At 42.6% G+C, this 14,266-nt stretch overlaps 1 long non-coding RNA gene across 1 annotated transcript; it reads right to left on the bottom strand.

The window, feature by feature from the left end:
- Positions 1 to 407: 407 nt before the first annotated feature.
- LOC120235817 lies at positions 408 to 11,618 on the bottom strand. The gene is made up of 2 exons (XR_005529505.1): positions 11,421 to 11,618; positions 408 to 723 (listed from the first exon to the last, which is right to left on the bottom strand). It is a non-coding gene; the product is annotated as an uncharacterized LOC120235817 (long non-coding RNA).
- Positions 11,619 to 14,266: the final 2,648 nt, after the last annotated feature.

The following is a 14,266-nucleotide window of genomic DNA, read 5'->3' as shown; positions in this document are numbered from 1 at the left end:
ACTGGTCTTGTACTTGCTGAATAAATACTGTTGTTCTTGCCTTAGCTGCTCTCTAGGTTTGTGGGAATAAGTTACCCGAAAATTGTGCTACTGTGTGTGCGTGTGCGTGTGCGTGTGCGTAGTGCTAGGAGTCCACAGTAGGTCTCTGTCAAAGCCAATGCCGTGATGAGGGCGTTTCCGATACTGACCCAGAAACCACAGAACCACGCGAAAACCCAAACCCCCTCCAGCTGCCCGGGCGGCAGGAACAGCCTGGGGTAGGGATAGAGCCTCCAGCACCCAAGTGACTTCTCACTCCTCTGTAAATGTCATGGTGCTAAGATCGTGTCAGCCCCAAGATGATACACGATCCTGTGCTTTCGCCACCTGTTTGAGGCAAAAACAAAACAGCCCGACACATTGTGTTCTGGTGCAGGTTTGTATTAAACTGTAGCTACTTCTCACTTGGTCTCAGTTGTGTTTCTTCAAAGAAGAGGGAGTTTTACAGGGTCCCTCTTCCACGGTGGCAGGGGTGAGGCTTCAGTTGCTAAGAAAATGCAGTTCTGGTGTTTCATTCGTGTTGGGTGGCAGGTGCTGCTCACTGAAGGCCTGAGCAGGCTGTAGAGAAAAACAGCGGAGAGGTGGGATCCTCAGTGCTCGGCACTCGGGGCTCTGTCCTCTTTCTGGTGGGGACAGAAGCAAGGCTTTGGGTTCCAGATTCGCAGGACAAAGTTGCTGAGTTCACTGAAACAAGGAGAATTGGGAGAAAGCATTACATACGAAAGGGGGTGGGGGGAACTAGGCTTTCCCCACTTATCCTTCATTGCCTAGTCTCTTGGCTACCATTTTGGAAACCCACAGACCCCTCTTTACACAATGGAACTCTTGGCTGATGGAGCGATGGCCTCATAAAATCACATGACAGAAAGCTGTCCGAAGGCCAGCGTGTCTTTGAAGGACCCTCGGGCTGCTCTCCGGTTCTCTAGAACTCCACCTTTTGGATTGGTCTACTGTACCCCCAACCCTTCCACCTGCATCACCTCTACCTTCTCTCTAGATCTCAGCCAAGTCTTGAAAGGGATTACCAGATCAAACTCTTTCACACGAAAGAGTGAAATCGTTTCCAGTACTATGGGGTCACCTGTAGTTTTTTCTTAGCCCCCAAAGACAAAACCCTAATGAGAGAAATTTAGTGTGCGAAATGGTCAGTGGTGAAGGAACTTCCCCACTTCTCACCAAACAGCCCTGCGCATCAGGCCAGGACTGAAAGTAATACCCGGGGTGCTACAGTTGGGGCTGAGTACTCGGCTATAATGAAGTGAGCTATATACACAAACTGGTGGGGTTTGTGAGCCGGACGGAAACACTATTACCTGGCCTGCGATGGATGCTGAGTCCCTGGGATGATACTGGGCCAAAGTGGCTGTGTTACCCTGATTTCCCATTGTGTGGGGGCACCCCTGAATTTAATTAGCGGCCAAAAATCTGTTGTATTTGGATGAAAGACAACATGCCACATGTTCGGCAGGCCATGTGCATGGTATTGGATGGTTTATAGAGGAAAAAGAAAGAAAGCTATCCAGGAAGACATGGCATGCCTTTGTGTGTATGTAGTTGTGGGAAAATAAAAGATCACAGACTTTAAAATAAAGCCACCTAATAAGATCATTCATGAGATTATCTGCATTCAGGGAAACCTAACCAGCCATCACCCTCAATCTCTTTACTGAGAATTACGGGATGACTTTTTAAACAAAGGTATAACCTAACACTAAGAACTGTCTTGTAGTTGGTGAAAGGGGGAGGAGTCTCATGACAGCCCACATATAAAGGAGAAACCTCACGATACATGGGAAGGATGGACTTGTAATCCTAGATTAATAAAAGGCTATTTGAGGGGCACCTGGATGGCTCAGTCGATTAAGCGTTTGGCTCAGGTCATGAACTCACAGCTTGTGGGTTTGAGCCCTGAGTTGGGCTCTGTGCTGATAGCTCAGAGCCTGGAGCCTGCTTCAGATTCTGTGTCTCCCTCTCTCTCTGCCTCACTCCTGCTCGAGTTTTGTCTGTCTGTCTCTCTCTCTCAAAAATAAATACACATTTTTTTAAAAAGTCTATTTGGTAGTGTCACTGATAACACATTTGAAATGGTTTTAATGCTTTCACCCTAGGACATTAAAAGACCTAGCATTCTGTTGATACTTGATACCATCTTACAATGAAAACTGAATTCTTCACTTTCTTCCCCTGGTATATTTACAAACTATGCACTTACACCTATAGAGAATCTTGTCCTGGGTTAAGTCTATTCCTCCAGAGTAATAATTAATAGTGCCACATTTCATATGGGTCATGGTTTGGGCAGTAAATTATATGGCCACCTCATGCATGCCTATATTCATTAGGCTATTAATATGCCTGTTCAGGAGTTAAAATTTTTTTCCTATCACTGAAAGATGAAGGGTAAGGGCATCGTGGGAGGTGGAGGAAATGGGTCCTTCTTCAGTGAATGGAGACAAGGGTGTCCTGTGACAAGCCATGGATACAGCAGAATGGTGAAGGTCTGGGGGCACTTTCCTAAGCTTTTCAGTTTAGCGTATGGACTTATTTATTATTCCATTAAAAACTGTAAGTCTCCCAACTTTCATCACTTATTTTTAAGGGGAGTTTGATCCCATTTGTCAACTTAATTGAATACTTTACAACATTTCTAACTACATTTAAAATCCTATTTCCTTTTAAAATACTTATCCTAAGGGCGCCTAGATGGCTCAGTCAGTTAAGCATCTGACTTAGGCTCAGGTCAGGATCTCACAGTTCATGGGTTCGAGCCCCATGTTGAGCTCTGTGCTGACAACTAGCTCAGAGCCTGGAGCCTGCTTCAGATTCTGTATCTCCCTCTCTCTCTGACCCTCCCCTGCTCATGTTCTCTCTCTCTCTCTCTCTCTCTCTCTCTCAGAAATAAATAAAGCACTTAAAAAATAAAAATAAAAAAATAAAATACTTATCCTAACAGCTAAAAAATTATTGTCAGTCTAATCAGTTAAACCCACAAATATAGTGAGCTTAGAGGTTCATTAGATGTTTCACTGTGAAACGTAAACTTAGTAAAGATTTCATCTCGAAGTCCTAAATCTTTGGCTGGGAACCTGGGCATCTAAGAGGATATGAGGAAGGCCTGCTTCCTAACTCCTCTGGTGGCTCAAATTTCCAAAGTTATGTCCCAGCTTCTCACTTTACCACTATATGGTCCCTCTACACAAACTGCATAGTTATTAGTGCAAGACTCCTATGTAAGTTCTAGCCAAATGAATTCTGCCTCCTTTCAGATTTTTTTGAATATATTAGATGCTTTGTATTTTAAGGTTTCCTTACATTTTAACTTAATGAATTCTGTTCTTGTATAGCTTTCTTTTAAAAATAGGCTTTATTTTTTTAGAACAGCCTCTAATTTACAGAAAAACTGAAAAGAGAGTACAGAGAGCTCCTACATACCCTATGCCTACCTTCCCCTATTATCAACATCTTATATTAATATGGCCCTTCTGTTACAATTAAAGCTCCAATATTGATACATTCGTATTAACTAAAGCCCACACTTTATTCAGATGTCCTTAGTTTTTATCTAAGGTGCTTATTCTCTTTTAGAACCCCATCAAGGACACCACAGTACATTTACTTGTCCTGTCTCCTTGGCCTTCTTTTGGCTGTGAGAGTTTCTCAGACTTTTCCTTGTTTTCGATAACCTCGATAGTTTTGAGAAGTACTGGTCAGGTGTTTTGTAAAAGACTCCTCTATTAGAATTGGTCCACTATTTTTTTCTCAAATAAATGGTTGGGCTGGTATTATGGATTTTTAGGAGGAAAGCCACAGAAATAAAATGTGTTTTTTAATCACATCATGTTAAAGGTAATAATGTCTATATGATTTATCACTATTGATATTGACCTTGATCACCCAAATAAAGTCTGGCATCACTTTTTAAAAAAAAAAAAATTAATGTTTATTATTTCTGAGAGAAAGAGACAGAGTGTGAGCAGGGGAGGGGCAGAGAGGGAGACACAGAATCCAAAGCAGGCTCTAGGCTCCAACATGGGGCTTGAACCCACCAGCTATGAGATCACATCCTGAGCTGAAATCTGACACTTAACCTACTGAGCATCCAGGCACCCCTGGCATCACTTTCTAAATTTACATTGTTCTCTTTTAAGACCCACTAGTTCCTCTTTTTACAAATGTAACTTTCTTAAGCAACTAAATACATATATCATACTCTGTGATGTGCTATGTTTTCAAGGCATTTGCTAAATGATTCTCCTAGGTATGACTTTTTTTATTCAGTATCACTTGTAAAGTCTTTACTTTGACTATGGGAGATCAAGAAGATACCGTTATCTTAGAATAGCACACAATCAACAAAAAATATTCACATTAAACACAGGCTCTTGACGTTTGATCTGAACTTCTGATTCCTGTGTCAAAATTTAGACATTTACACACACGCACACAATGTTTTTATTTCACTACGTAACCCCAACTTCATGAGGCCTTTGGATAAATACAAGTGCCCATTACGTTAATGCTATTGGAATTATACTTCCAAAAGCCAATTAGAAATTCTAGGAAAAGGGGTGCCTGGGAGGCTCAGTCATTTGATTGTCCGTCTTTTGATTTTAGCTCTTGTCACGATCTCACAGTTCACAGGATCAAGGCCCATGTTGGGCTCTTCGCTAACAACACAGAACATACTTAGATTCTCTCTCTCTGTCTCTGTGTGTGTGTGTGTACCCTGCTTGCTCTCTCTCTCAAAATAAATAAACTTTAAAACAAGCAAAAACAACAACAAAAAAGAAATTCTAAGAAAAAAAAAGACACTAAACAAAGTTAATAAGCTAATGTTGGGGAAACATATATTATTCTTTTAATGCTATGCAGGAAGTTAAGTTGCAATTTTGTATGGATTTACATAATTTTGGATTATCTGAATTTTACTGAATGAATTGATAAAGGACACATTTTTTCCATTTGTAACACGTTAGTCTCAATATCTTAACAACTACCAAAGCCCCATGTCTTACATCATATTTACAAAAATGTTTTAGCTATTTCATTTTAGTGCAGAAATACAAATTCATGTTAAAATCAATTATACCATAGTCAAAATTCCTGATTTTACATTCTATATTTTCACCTTTGGGCGGGGGATTATATTTTTAAAAAATGAACTCACTGAATTTCCCAGCTTTGTTAGTGTGTTAAACACTTTTTGAATTTGAGAGGCAGTTAATACTGAGTTCTCAAACTTGAAACAGCATTTTAAAACAGCAATAAGGGGGTGCCTGGGTGGCTCAGTTGGTTAAGTGTCTGACTTTGGCTCAGGTCATGATCTCACAGTTCATGGGTTCAAGCCCCACATCGGGCTCTGTGCTGACAGCTCAGAGCCTGGAGCTTGCTTTGGATTCTGTGTCTCTCTCACCTCCTATCCCCATCCCTCCCTCACACTCTCTCTCTCTCTCTCAAAAATAAACATTTAAAATTTTTTGAAAAAATAAAGAAAACAGCAGTAAGAATTATAAATGATTCTCTTACCAATGAAAGGAGTGGAGATGACTGAGTCAACCACCAACTTTCTAGAAAGGTCTTTTCTGGGGCGCCTGAGTGGCTGAGTTGGTTGAGCATCTAACTTCAGCTCAGGTCATGACTCACACGTTGTAAGTTCAAGCCCCGCATTGGCCTCTGTGCTGAGAGCTCAGAGTCTGGAGCCTGCTTCAGATTCTGTGTGTGTCTCTCTCTCCCCCTCCTGTACTCATGCTCTGTCTCTCTGTCTCTCAAAAGTAAATAAACATTTAAAAATTTAAAAAAAATAGAAATGTCTTTGTCTTTTATTTATTCTTTGCCCTGTGACCTGTTCTTATCAGGAATTTTTCTTTTTGAGCTTAAGACCATGCTAAAAATTTAGTTTAAAAACATCTTAATTTTCGGGGCGCCTGGGTGACTCAGTTGGTTGGGCATCCGACTTCGGCTCAGGTCATGATCTCACGGTTCATGGGTTTGAGCCCCGCATTGGGCTCTGTGCTGACAGCCAGCTCAGAGCCTGGAGCCTGTTTAAGATTCTGTGTCTCCCTCTCTCTCTGACCCTCCCCTGCTCACACTGCCTCTCTCTCTCTCAGAAATAAATAAAACATTAAAAAATTTTTAAAAAACATTATTTTCATAGTTTGTAGCTTTACAAAAATACACGCATGCTGTCGTACTGTCTTTCTGGCTTGAATCACACAAGTGCACTGAATATTTTCCTGGAAATGCAAATTCTTCACATTTTTACTATTAAAAGCAAATGATCTTTCTTGAGACCCTGAGATTTTCTGAACACTATTTTTCTTTCTACAGACTGACTACATGTTATATGAATTACAGCCCTCTAAGTCCATTTGAGAAGGAAACAGATCCTTCACCTGTAAATTCAAGATCACCTCAAAAATAAAAAGCAATTGCTTACAGTGATGCATCTTTAAATTTCATCGGCGACTCAGTGCCTCCCGTTATTAGCAATAGTTTTAAACTATCCTTGGAAACTTTGCCACCCCATTAACCTTGAGGGGAGCTGTTCCCTTTCCATCAATTCCTGAAGACACTGGAGCAGCCCTAGTCAGTAAACTAGACCTTCTCCCCCAGTTAATCTTTGATCCTTTCACCGCTGTGGGAGCAGAAGTCCCTGGGGAACAATGTCTCTGGGGAGGATGCCTGACATTTTGAGCCCCATCGGTGGCAGGACCTCAAGGGCCTGTTCCTGGCTTGGTCGTACAACAGATTTCCTGACACCTGCCGAAGAGAGATCTGGAAGCCCCATCAAGGGTGTTTTAGGACAAAGCACCCCATGTGGGGTTTGCTGAGCGTTATTCACTCACTTTTCCAACAGCCAGGCTTTTATAGCTAAATTTTCCCACTGTGGGCTGGTGGACCGTCAGGGCCTGTCTCTTTTCTAAGTTGTGAGGGTTTAAATGTGTGCCTTGGGGGCACTTTATAGTTTTTACTTGATGTCCATAATACAGTTTTGAAATTTCTCCCAGGTATCTGGGTGGAAACCTATGAAAAGGTTTTGCCTTCTTTTGTTAACTCACCTTTTCATAGCTGTCACACCTTCATCTGGCATCGTGGCTATAGGGGCTATCAAGATGAAATTGTCATTTTGGAGATCTCTGCTGTACCATTTCCATCTTTTTAACAAATTGGAGAGGTTGGGGTTTATAATGGTTTAGCACGATGTGAGCTGGGATGGGGCTCCCTTCCAAGCTCTTTGAGCTGAAGTAAGCCATTAAGTCCATCTAGCTCAGTGGTTCTCAAACAGGGGCCATTTTGTCCCCCAGGAGACATTTGGCAATGTCTGGACACAGTTTTTGGGTTGTCAAAACTGGGAGCGTGAGAGAAGCCAGTGAGTAGAGGTCAAGGATGTTGCTGAACATCGTACAGTGCCCAAAACAGCCTCTCACAATAAGGACTTGTCCCACCCAAGGTGTCAACAGCACCACACTTAAGAAACCCTGGTCTAGGGGCACCTGGGTGCCTCAGTCGGTTAAGCGTTCGACTTTGGCTCAGGTCATGACCTCATGGTTTGTGGGTTCGAGCCCCGCGTCAGACTTCGTGCTGACAGCTAGCTCAGAGCCTGGAGCCTGTTTCAGATTCTGTGTCTCCCTCTCTCTCTGACCCTCCGCTGCTCATGCTGTCTCCTCTCAGAAATAAATAAAACATTGGGGCGCCTGGGTGGCTTAGTCGGTTAAGCGTCCGACTTTCGCTTAGGTCATGATCTCGTTGTTTGTGGGTTCGAGCCCCGCGTCGGGCTCTGTGCTGACTGCCAGCTCAGAGCCTGGAGCCTTTTTCTGAGTCTGTGTCTCCCTCTCTCTCTGACCCTCCCCTGCTCACGCTGTCTCTCTCTCTCTCTCTCTTTCCTAGAAATAAATAAAAAATATTAGAAAGAAAGAAAGAAAGAAAACATTTAAAAAATTGAAAAAAAGAAAGAAGGTCTCGTCTAGCTTAAGGGCAAAAACAGGGCATTCAATCATATTTTTACAAATCATGTGGGAAACATTTAATAGGGGAGGAGAAGTAGCTTCATTTAGGATGCCTATCTTATATGGCAAAGCTTTTTAACTAAAAACACCCCAGGAGTGGAGCCTAACCATTGCATCCCCAGGCAGCAGAGGGGATGTAAGAAAAATGCCTACAGAGTTAAGACATCAACAGGTCTTACCATAGTTACACGCAGGCCTCATCTGACACCCCCTGCCACCACTGTCAGGGTCCAGGTTGTGCCAGATCCTGTCGTAGTTATGGTAAAATGTTGCAGGAAATAAGAGACCACATACAGAGCTGATTATTATTAGGTTTCGTCATTTACTGGGACTCTGCATGCAGGGAGGAAGGAAGGTAAGTACTCACTGAGCGGCACCTTAAATTGAAGACTGTCATATCTCGAAGCCTAAACAATCAAAAGTATAGGCTTTCTTTGATCCATGGGTATAAACTAAGATCCTCTCCAGGAATTGCCTGATGCCCACTAAAGGAAGGAGGCTTCTTAAAACCCAGGAAAGGGAAAGATATTTGTGATACTCAGCTGGAGAAGGGATGGTAGGTATCATGGTTACAATCAAGATCAGAAAAGACCATTTGAAGGAGTGACAAAATATACATCTAAAAAGGGTCATGATGTTTGCCCAGTAAAATATTAAGAATGCGCCTTTTTCCTCAATTAAAATGCTTTACTTTGAGAGTAACAGGTTTATGGTCAAGTGCATCGCAGTGTCCCGTCCCGCATGTTAGTTGCACATTAGGTGTTAGGAAGATGCAAATCAAAACCACAATGAGCTTTCACTTCACACCCAGCATTCCCGGTGGGAATGTAAAATGATGCAGCCGCTTTGGAAAATAGGCTGGCAGCTCCTCAAAGAGTTAAACATAGAGTTCTCAAATGAGCCAGCAATTCCGCTCCTGTGATGAACATGATGAAATATGTGTAATGCCAGGAAGTAAGGAAGTGTTCAAAAATGGATTAGGGCATGTGATCCAACAATCCCACTTCTGTGTATATGTCTATAAGATAGAAAAGAAAGACCTTGAAGAAATATTTACATGCTCAGCTAGATCCCAGCATTATTCACAATCACCAAAAGGTAGAAGCAACCCAAACGCCCACCGACAGATGAGGGGACTAATAAAATGTGATATGTGCATGCAATGGAATACGAGGCAGCTTTAAAAATGAAGGAACCCTTGTCACATGCTACAACTTGGTTGAGCCTTGAGAACATTAGGCCAAGTGAAATAAGCCAGTCACAAAATGACAATGTGTGGTCCCACTTAAATGACATATCTAAATAGTCAAACTCATATACATGATAGAATGGTAGGCACCAGGGACTGAAGAATGGGTAAAAGCGGAATCTTGTAATGGGAATAGAGTTTCAGTTCAGCAAGATGAAAAAGTTCTAGAGATCTATTTAACAATAATATAAGCATACTTAATATTACTGAACCGTACACTTAAAAATATTTAAGATGAGGGGGGGAGGGCACCTAGGTGGCTCAGTCTTTTGAGCATCAGACTTTGGCGCAGGTCATTATCTCGCAGTTCATGAGTTCAAGCCCCACATCAGGCTCACTGCTGTCAGTGCAAAGCCCACTTCATATCCTCTGTCCCCTCTCTCTCTATGCCCCTCATGCTCTCTCTGTCTGTCTCTCTCTCTCTCAAAAAAAAAAAATCGTTAAGACAGTAAATTTTATGATATGTTTTTTACCACAATAAAAAAAAAAAAGAATTTAGGGGGCATCTGAGTGGCTCAGTCAGTTAAGCGTCTGACTCTTGATTTTGGCTCAGGTCATGATCTTACAGGTTCATGAGTTCAAGCCCCATGTCGGGCCCTTTGCTGACAGTGCAGAGCCTGCTTGGCATTCTTTCTCTCCCTCTCTCTGTCCCTCCTCCACTCGCACATGCCCTCTCTGTCAAAAGAAAGAAACTTAAAAAGGGGGAGCATTTATTATAAAAATTGACCACTTACTACACCACAAAGCAAGAGTCAAAACATTCAGAACATACAGACTTACTAAAAAAAAAAAAAAATGGCGACAAAGCCAAGAAAATTAGATGATCAGTCTGTCTAACAGCAGTTTCCAAAATAGGAGTACAAAAAAAAAAACAAAGAAAGGGAGTTTACCAAAGAAATAATAGAAGGAACTTTCCAGATTTTCTAAAAGATATGAGTTTCCAGGTTGAAGAGACATCATGAACTTTCTAAACAATGAAAATAACGCTTCAAGAGCGAGCAAGAGAAGAAAGCACTAGCTGCATATAAAGAATTGGAAACTGAATGTCACCTGACTTTATCAACAAAACTATTAAAAGATGGAAAATCACAGAGCATGTTTTTTAAATGTTGTGGGAAAATAATTTCCATCCTAGAATTCTATACCCAAATAATCTGTCAGCCAAATGTCAATACAAAGTCATTTTCAGGGGGCTCCTGAGTGGTACAGGCAGTTAAGCGTCTGACATCAGCTCAGGTCATGATCTCACTGTTTGTGAGTTCAGGCTCCGCATCAGGCTCTGTGCTGACAGCTTGGAGCCTGGAGCCTGACTCAAATTCTGTGTCTCCCTCTCTCTCTCTCTCTCTGCCCCTCCCCTGCTCATGCTCTGTCTCTCTCTTTCACAATAAATAAACATTTTTAAAAAGTGATTTTCAGACATTCAAGATTGAAAAGATTGACTTTCCTTGTAATCTTTCTTGGGAATCTACTTGGTGGTGTGCCCCAACATATTAAACTAATAATTAAAAATAGAAAAATATGGGATGAAGGAAATGGGAGATTCCACATAGGTAAGATGGTAAGGAATGGGGGCACCTGGGTGGCTTAGTTGGTTAAGCGTCCGACTTTCGCTTAGGTCATGATCTCGCGGTTTGTGGGTTCGAGCCCCGCGTCGGGCTCTGTGCTGACTGCCAGCTCAGAGCCTGAAGCCTGTTTCAGTCTGTGACTCCCTCTCTCTGACCCTCCCCTGCTCACGCTGTCTCTCTCTCTCTCTCCTAGAAATAAATAAAACATTTAAAAAATTTAAAAAAAAAAAAAGGGTAAGGAATGGTTGTAGAGTGAAAGAAACTTCTGGAAGGCAGCTGTGCAGCCGCCTAGAGAACTAGTCCGGAATGGACCAGTCCTGAGAAAACCCTGAGCAGGAAACTAGAAAAGCCATTTGCTCCACCATTTGCTCTTTAGTAACTAACTATGTGTTATAAACATTTAGCTGAACCCGGTTCTCAGTAATGGCAGAAAACTAGAAAGTATTGCTCTCACTCTTGATAAAAGAAAAGAGGATTTGCAAGAAGAATCCATCATGGATTCTCTCAGTTTGGAGATTCCCTACATCTAATTTAACCTCTACCACATCCCTGGCTGGTCACCTGGCCCAGGACACAGGACATTTAGTCCAGTGATAGAGACGTGCCTTCCGCAGGCATACATCACACTGCCCCGAAGTTCTATTTGTTCAATAGTACCTCCTTGATTAAAACCGAATTCTGGCTCTCGGCCCCTTGAGCCCATCTCTTCCTCTAGAGCCGCATAGAACAAACAGCCATCTCATTCACATCACGGCTCTTCCAGTCTTTGCACATTTTTGCGGCCTTCTCCCTGCCCACCCTACCCATGTTCCCTCTGACGTCAGCATGCGTCAGAATCACCTGGAGGATTTATTTAAACACGGCTCGCCGGGCCTCACCCCCAGAGTTTCTGACTCCCCTAGGCCTGGTGTGGGGCCTGAGAATTTGCACTTCGGACACGTTTTCAGGTGTGCCGAGAACCAAACATTAAGAACCACAGTTGAGCAAACAGCTCCCGCTCCTTCAGCTGTCGGTCCACTGTTTCCGTGCCCCTCACCCTTATGTTAAAATGTAGCATCAAGCCTCCAGGATGGAGGTTATGATGCTTCTCATAAGCCAGTGACTTCCAGCTGGAGGACAAGCAAGGAACAGTTAAAAAGGCAGACGAGGGTCATGGGAAAGGAAATCCCTAAGCAATGACCTCGTCCGGAAGCAAGTGCCTTCAGTTCCTCGGCAGCCAGAGCAGCAGCTGTAAACTGAAAATGCCTAAAAGGTATATCTTCACCTGCCCGCTCTCCACTGCTGGACAGGCCTCCTTTCCTTCCCTGTCTGTGCCTTGTTTGGCCTTTCCCTGCTCCCTAAAATCCTGGGTCCTTGGGATGGCCTCTGGACATAGTACTACCCATAAGGGCCTCCAGGTGGCGCTTTAAGCTTATCAGAGGCTGCTTTTTCCGTTTAAAGGTGCCAGGCTGACCTAACCCAGGTGAACAGGTAAGGCTCTGGAAAAGCAGACACATCCAGGTTACTATGGCCTCAGTCCCAGTCCCCAGAGCAGCTGGGGATGGGGTCAGTCTTGAGTGTGAGTGAGGGGCCATAATAGCCCTTCTCCCTCCAGGAGAACCCCTAGGGAATTTGTCCCTTTCAAGGCCAATCTCAGGGGGTAGTTTAAGGTCACCAGATTTTGCAAATAAAAATAGAGTGCTCAATTAAATTTGAATTTCAAGTAACAAATTTTAGGGTTTTTGTGTGTGTAGATGTATCTCAAGTAGTGTCTGTGGCAAACTTACATTAAAAAATTATTTAGGGGCACCTGGGTGGCTTAGTCTGTTAAGTGTCTGACTTCGGCTCAGGTCACGATCTCATGGTTCATGAGTTTGAGCCCTGTGTTGGCTCTGTGCTGACAGCTCAGAGCCTGGAGACTGCTCCTTCAGATTCTGTGTCTCCCTCTCTCTCTGCCCTTTTCCTGCTCATGCTCTGTCTCTCTCTCTTAAAAATAAACATTAAAAAAAATAATAAATTGTTTATCTGAAATTCAAATTTAACTAGGAATCTTGTATTTATCTGGTAACTCTAGTTTAAGTTTACTTAACATTTTCTGCCTTGCATTTAATGCATGCTTATGGAATATATGCTAGGCATGTGTTAGATAACTACAAAAATTAGGCAAGTATGGCTCCTGCATTTACAGATTCGTTCGGGGAAGACATACTGACAGATGATTATAGTACAGAAAGTGCAGGAATCAAAGGAATAATGGAAGAAGTTTGCATTTTGGCACTGGCTTTAGTTCTAGTCATGCTTCTGATGTTCATAAGCTGTGTGATCTTAAGCAAGTTAGTTAACCTGTCTGGGCCTCAGTTGTTTATTGTGAAAAATGGAAATGATACCAACCTCACGAGGTGATCAGAGAGGTTATAGGAAATTAATCCAATGAATCTCAGCCTTTATTACCCACATGATTGTCACAATGGGCATTTTCTTCAAAAAGCAGGGTAACACCTTGCAACCTAAGCCACTGGTCTAGAGTTGCTGTTTATTCTGGACACAGTACGTCATTACTGTTCACAGGAGGCTTGTCTTACGACCTTTGCTAATTTTAAATTTGCATATTGGCTTCGATGTAATATATCGGATATAACCGAGGTGGGAATTCAAGTGAACTCCTGACCCTAGTGAAAGTTTGGTTATTACTCAAAATTACCATTCACTAGATATTTACTGTGTGTGAGGCACTGTGAGGCATTTTTCATACATTATCACATGTAACCATCACAATAGATGAGAAAAACCAAGGCCCAAGGTCACATAGCCAGGAAGTACTGAACCCAATGCCTCTACAGTTCCAGCAGGGTAGAGGGAAGTTAGGGTCACTCTCTAGATAAGGACTCATCTGCTTCATGTCATGTGACCAGAATTCATCCCTCAGCAAAATTATATATTATGCACACAGGTCCCCTGTACATCTTAAAACCACGTCAAGGGTTTCTTTATGTGGGAATCAGCCCTAATCGAGTGTCTGTTCCACTTTAAGCTAGTTTCAAATGAATAATGAACACCACTGGTAACACTAACCTTCCCAAAGTATAGAAAGGTCAGGTGGTTTTTAGCTTGCTTGGCTATTTTTAGTTTTATGTGAGGTGCTAAGAATACAAAGGTAAAAAAGATGTGGTCTATGAGTGTGAGGACCTTGGACCTTGATAAAGAATATGCCTGGTACCAAGGAGAGCGTGTCAGCTCTCTGTCCCACATGTCATGACAGTGTCCCAGAGGAGATGACACTAAAGCTGGTCTTGAAGAATGAGTAGGAGTTTGCCCAATAAAAAGAAAGGAGTGGAGCATGCAGCTGGGTGGCTCAGTCTGTGGAGCATCTGACTTTGGCTCAGGTCGTGATCTCATGGTTTGGTTTGTGGGTTCAGCCCCGTGTGGGG

The sequence above is a fragment of the Hyaena hyaena genome, unplaced genomic scaffold (assembly GCF_003009895.1).
Source record: "Hyaena hyaena isolate Hyena2069 unplaced genomic scaffold, ASM300989v1 scaffold_138, whole genome shotgun sequence".
Taxonomy (NCBI): domain Eukaryota; kingdom Metazoa; phylum Chordata; class Mammalia; order Carnivora; family Hyaenidae; genus Hyaena; species Hyaena hyaena.
This window is presented reverse-complemented; position numbering and strand designations above follow the sequence as displayed.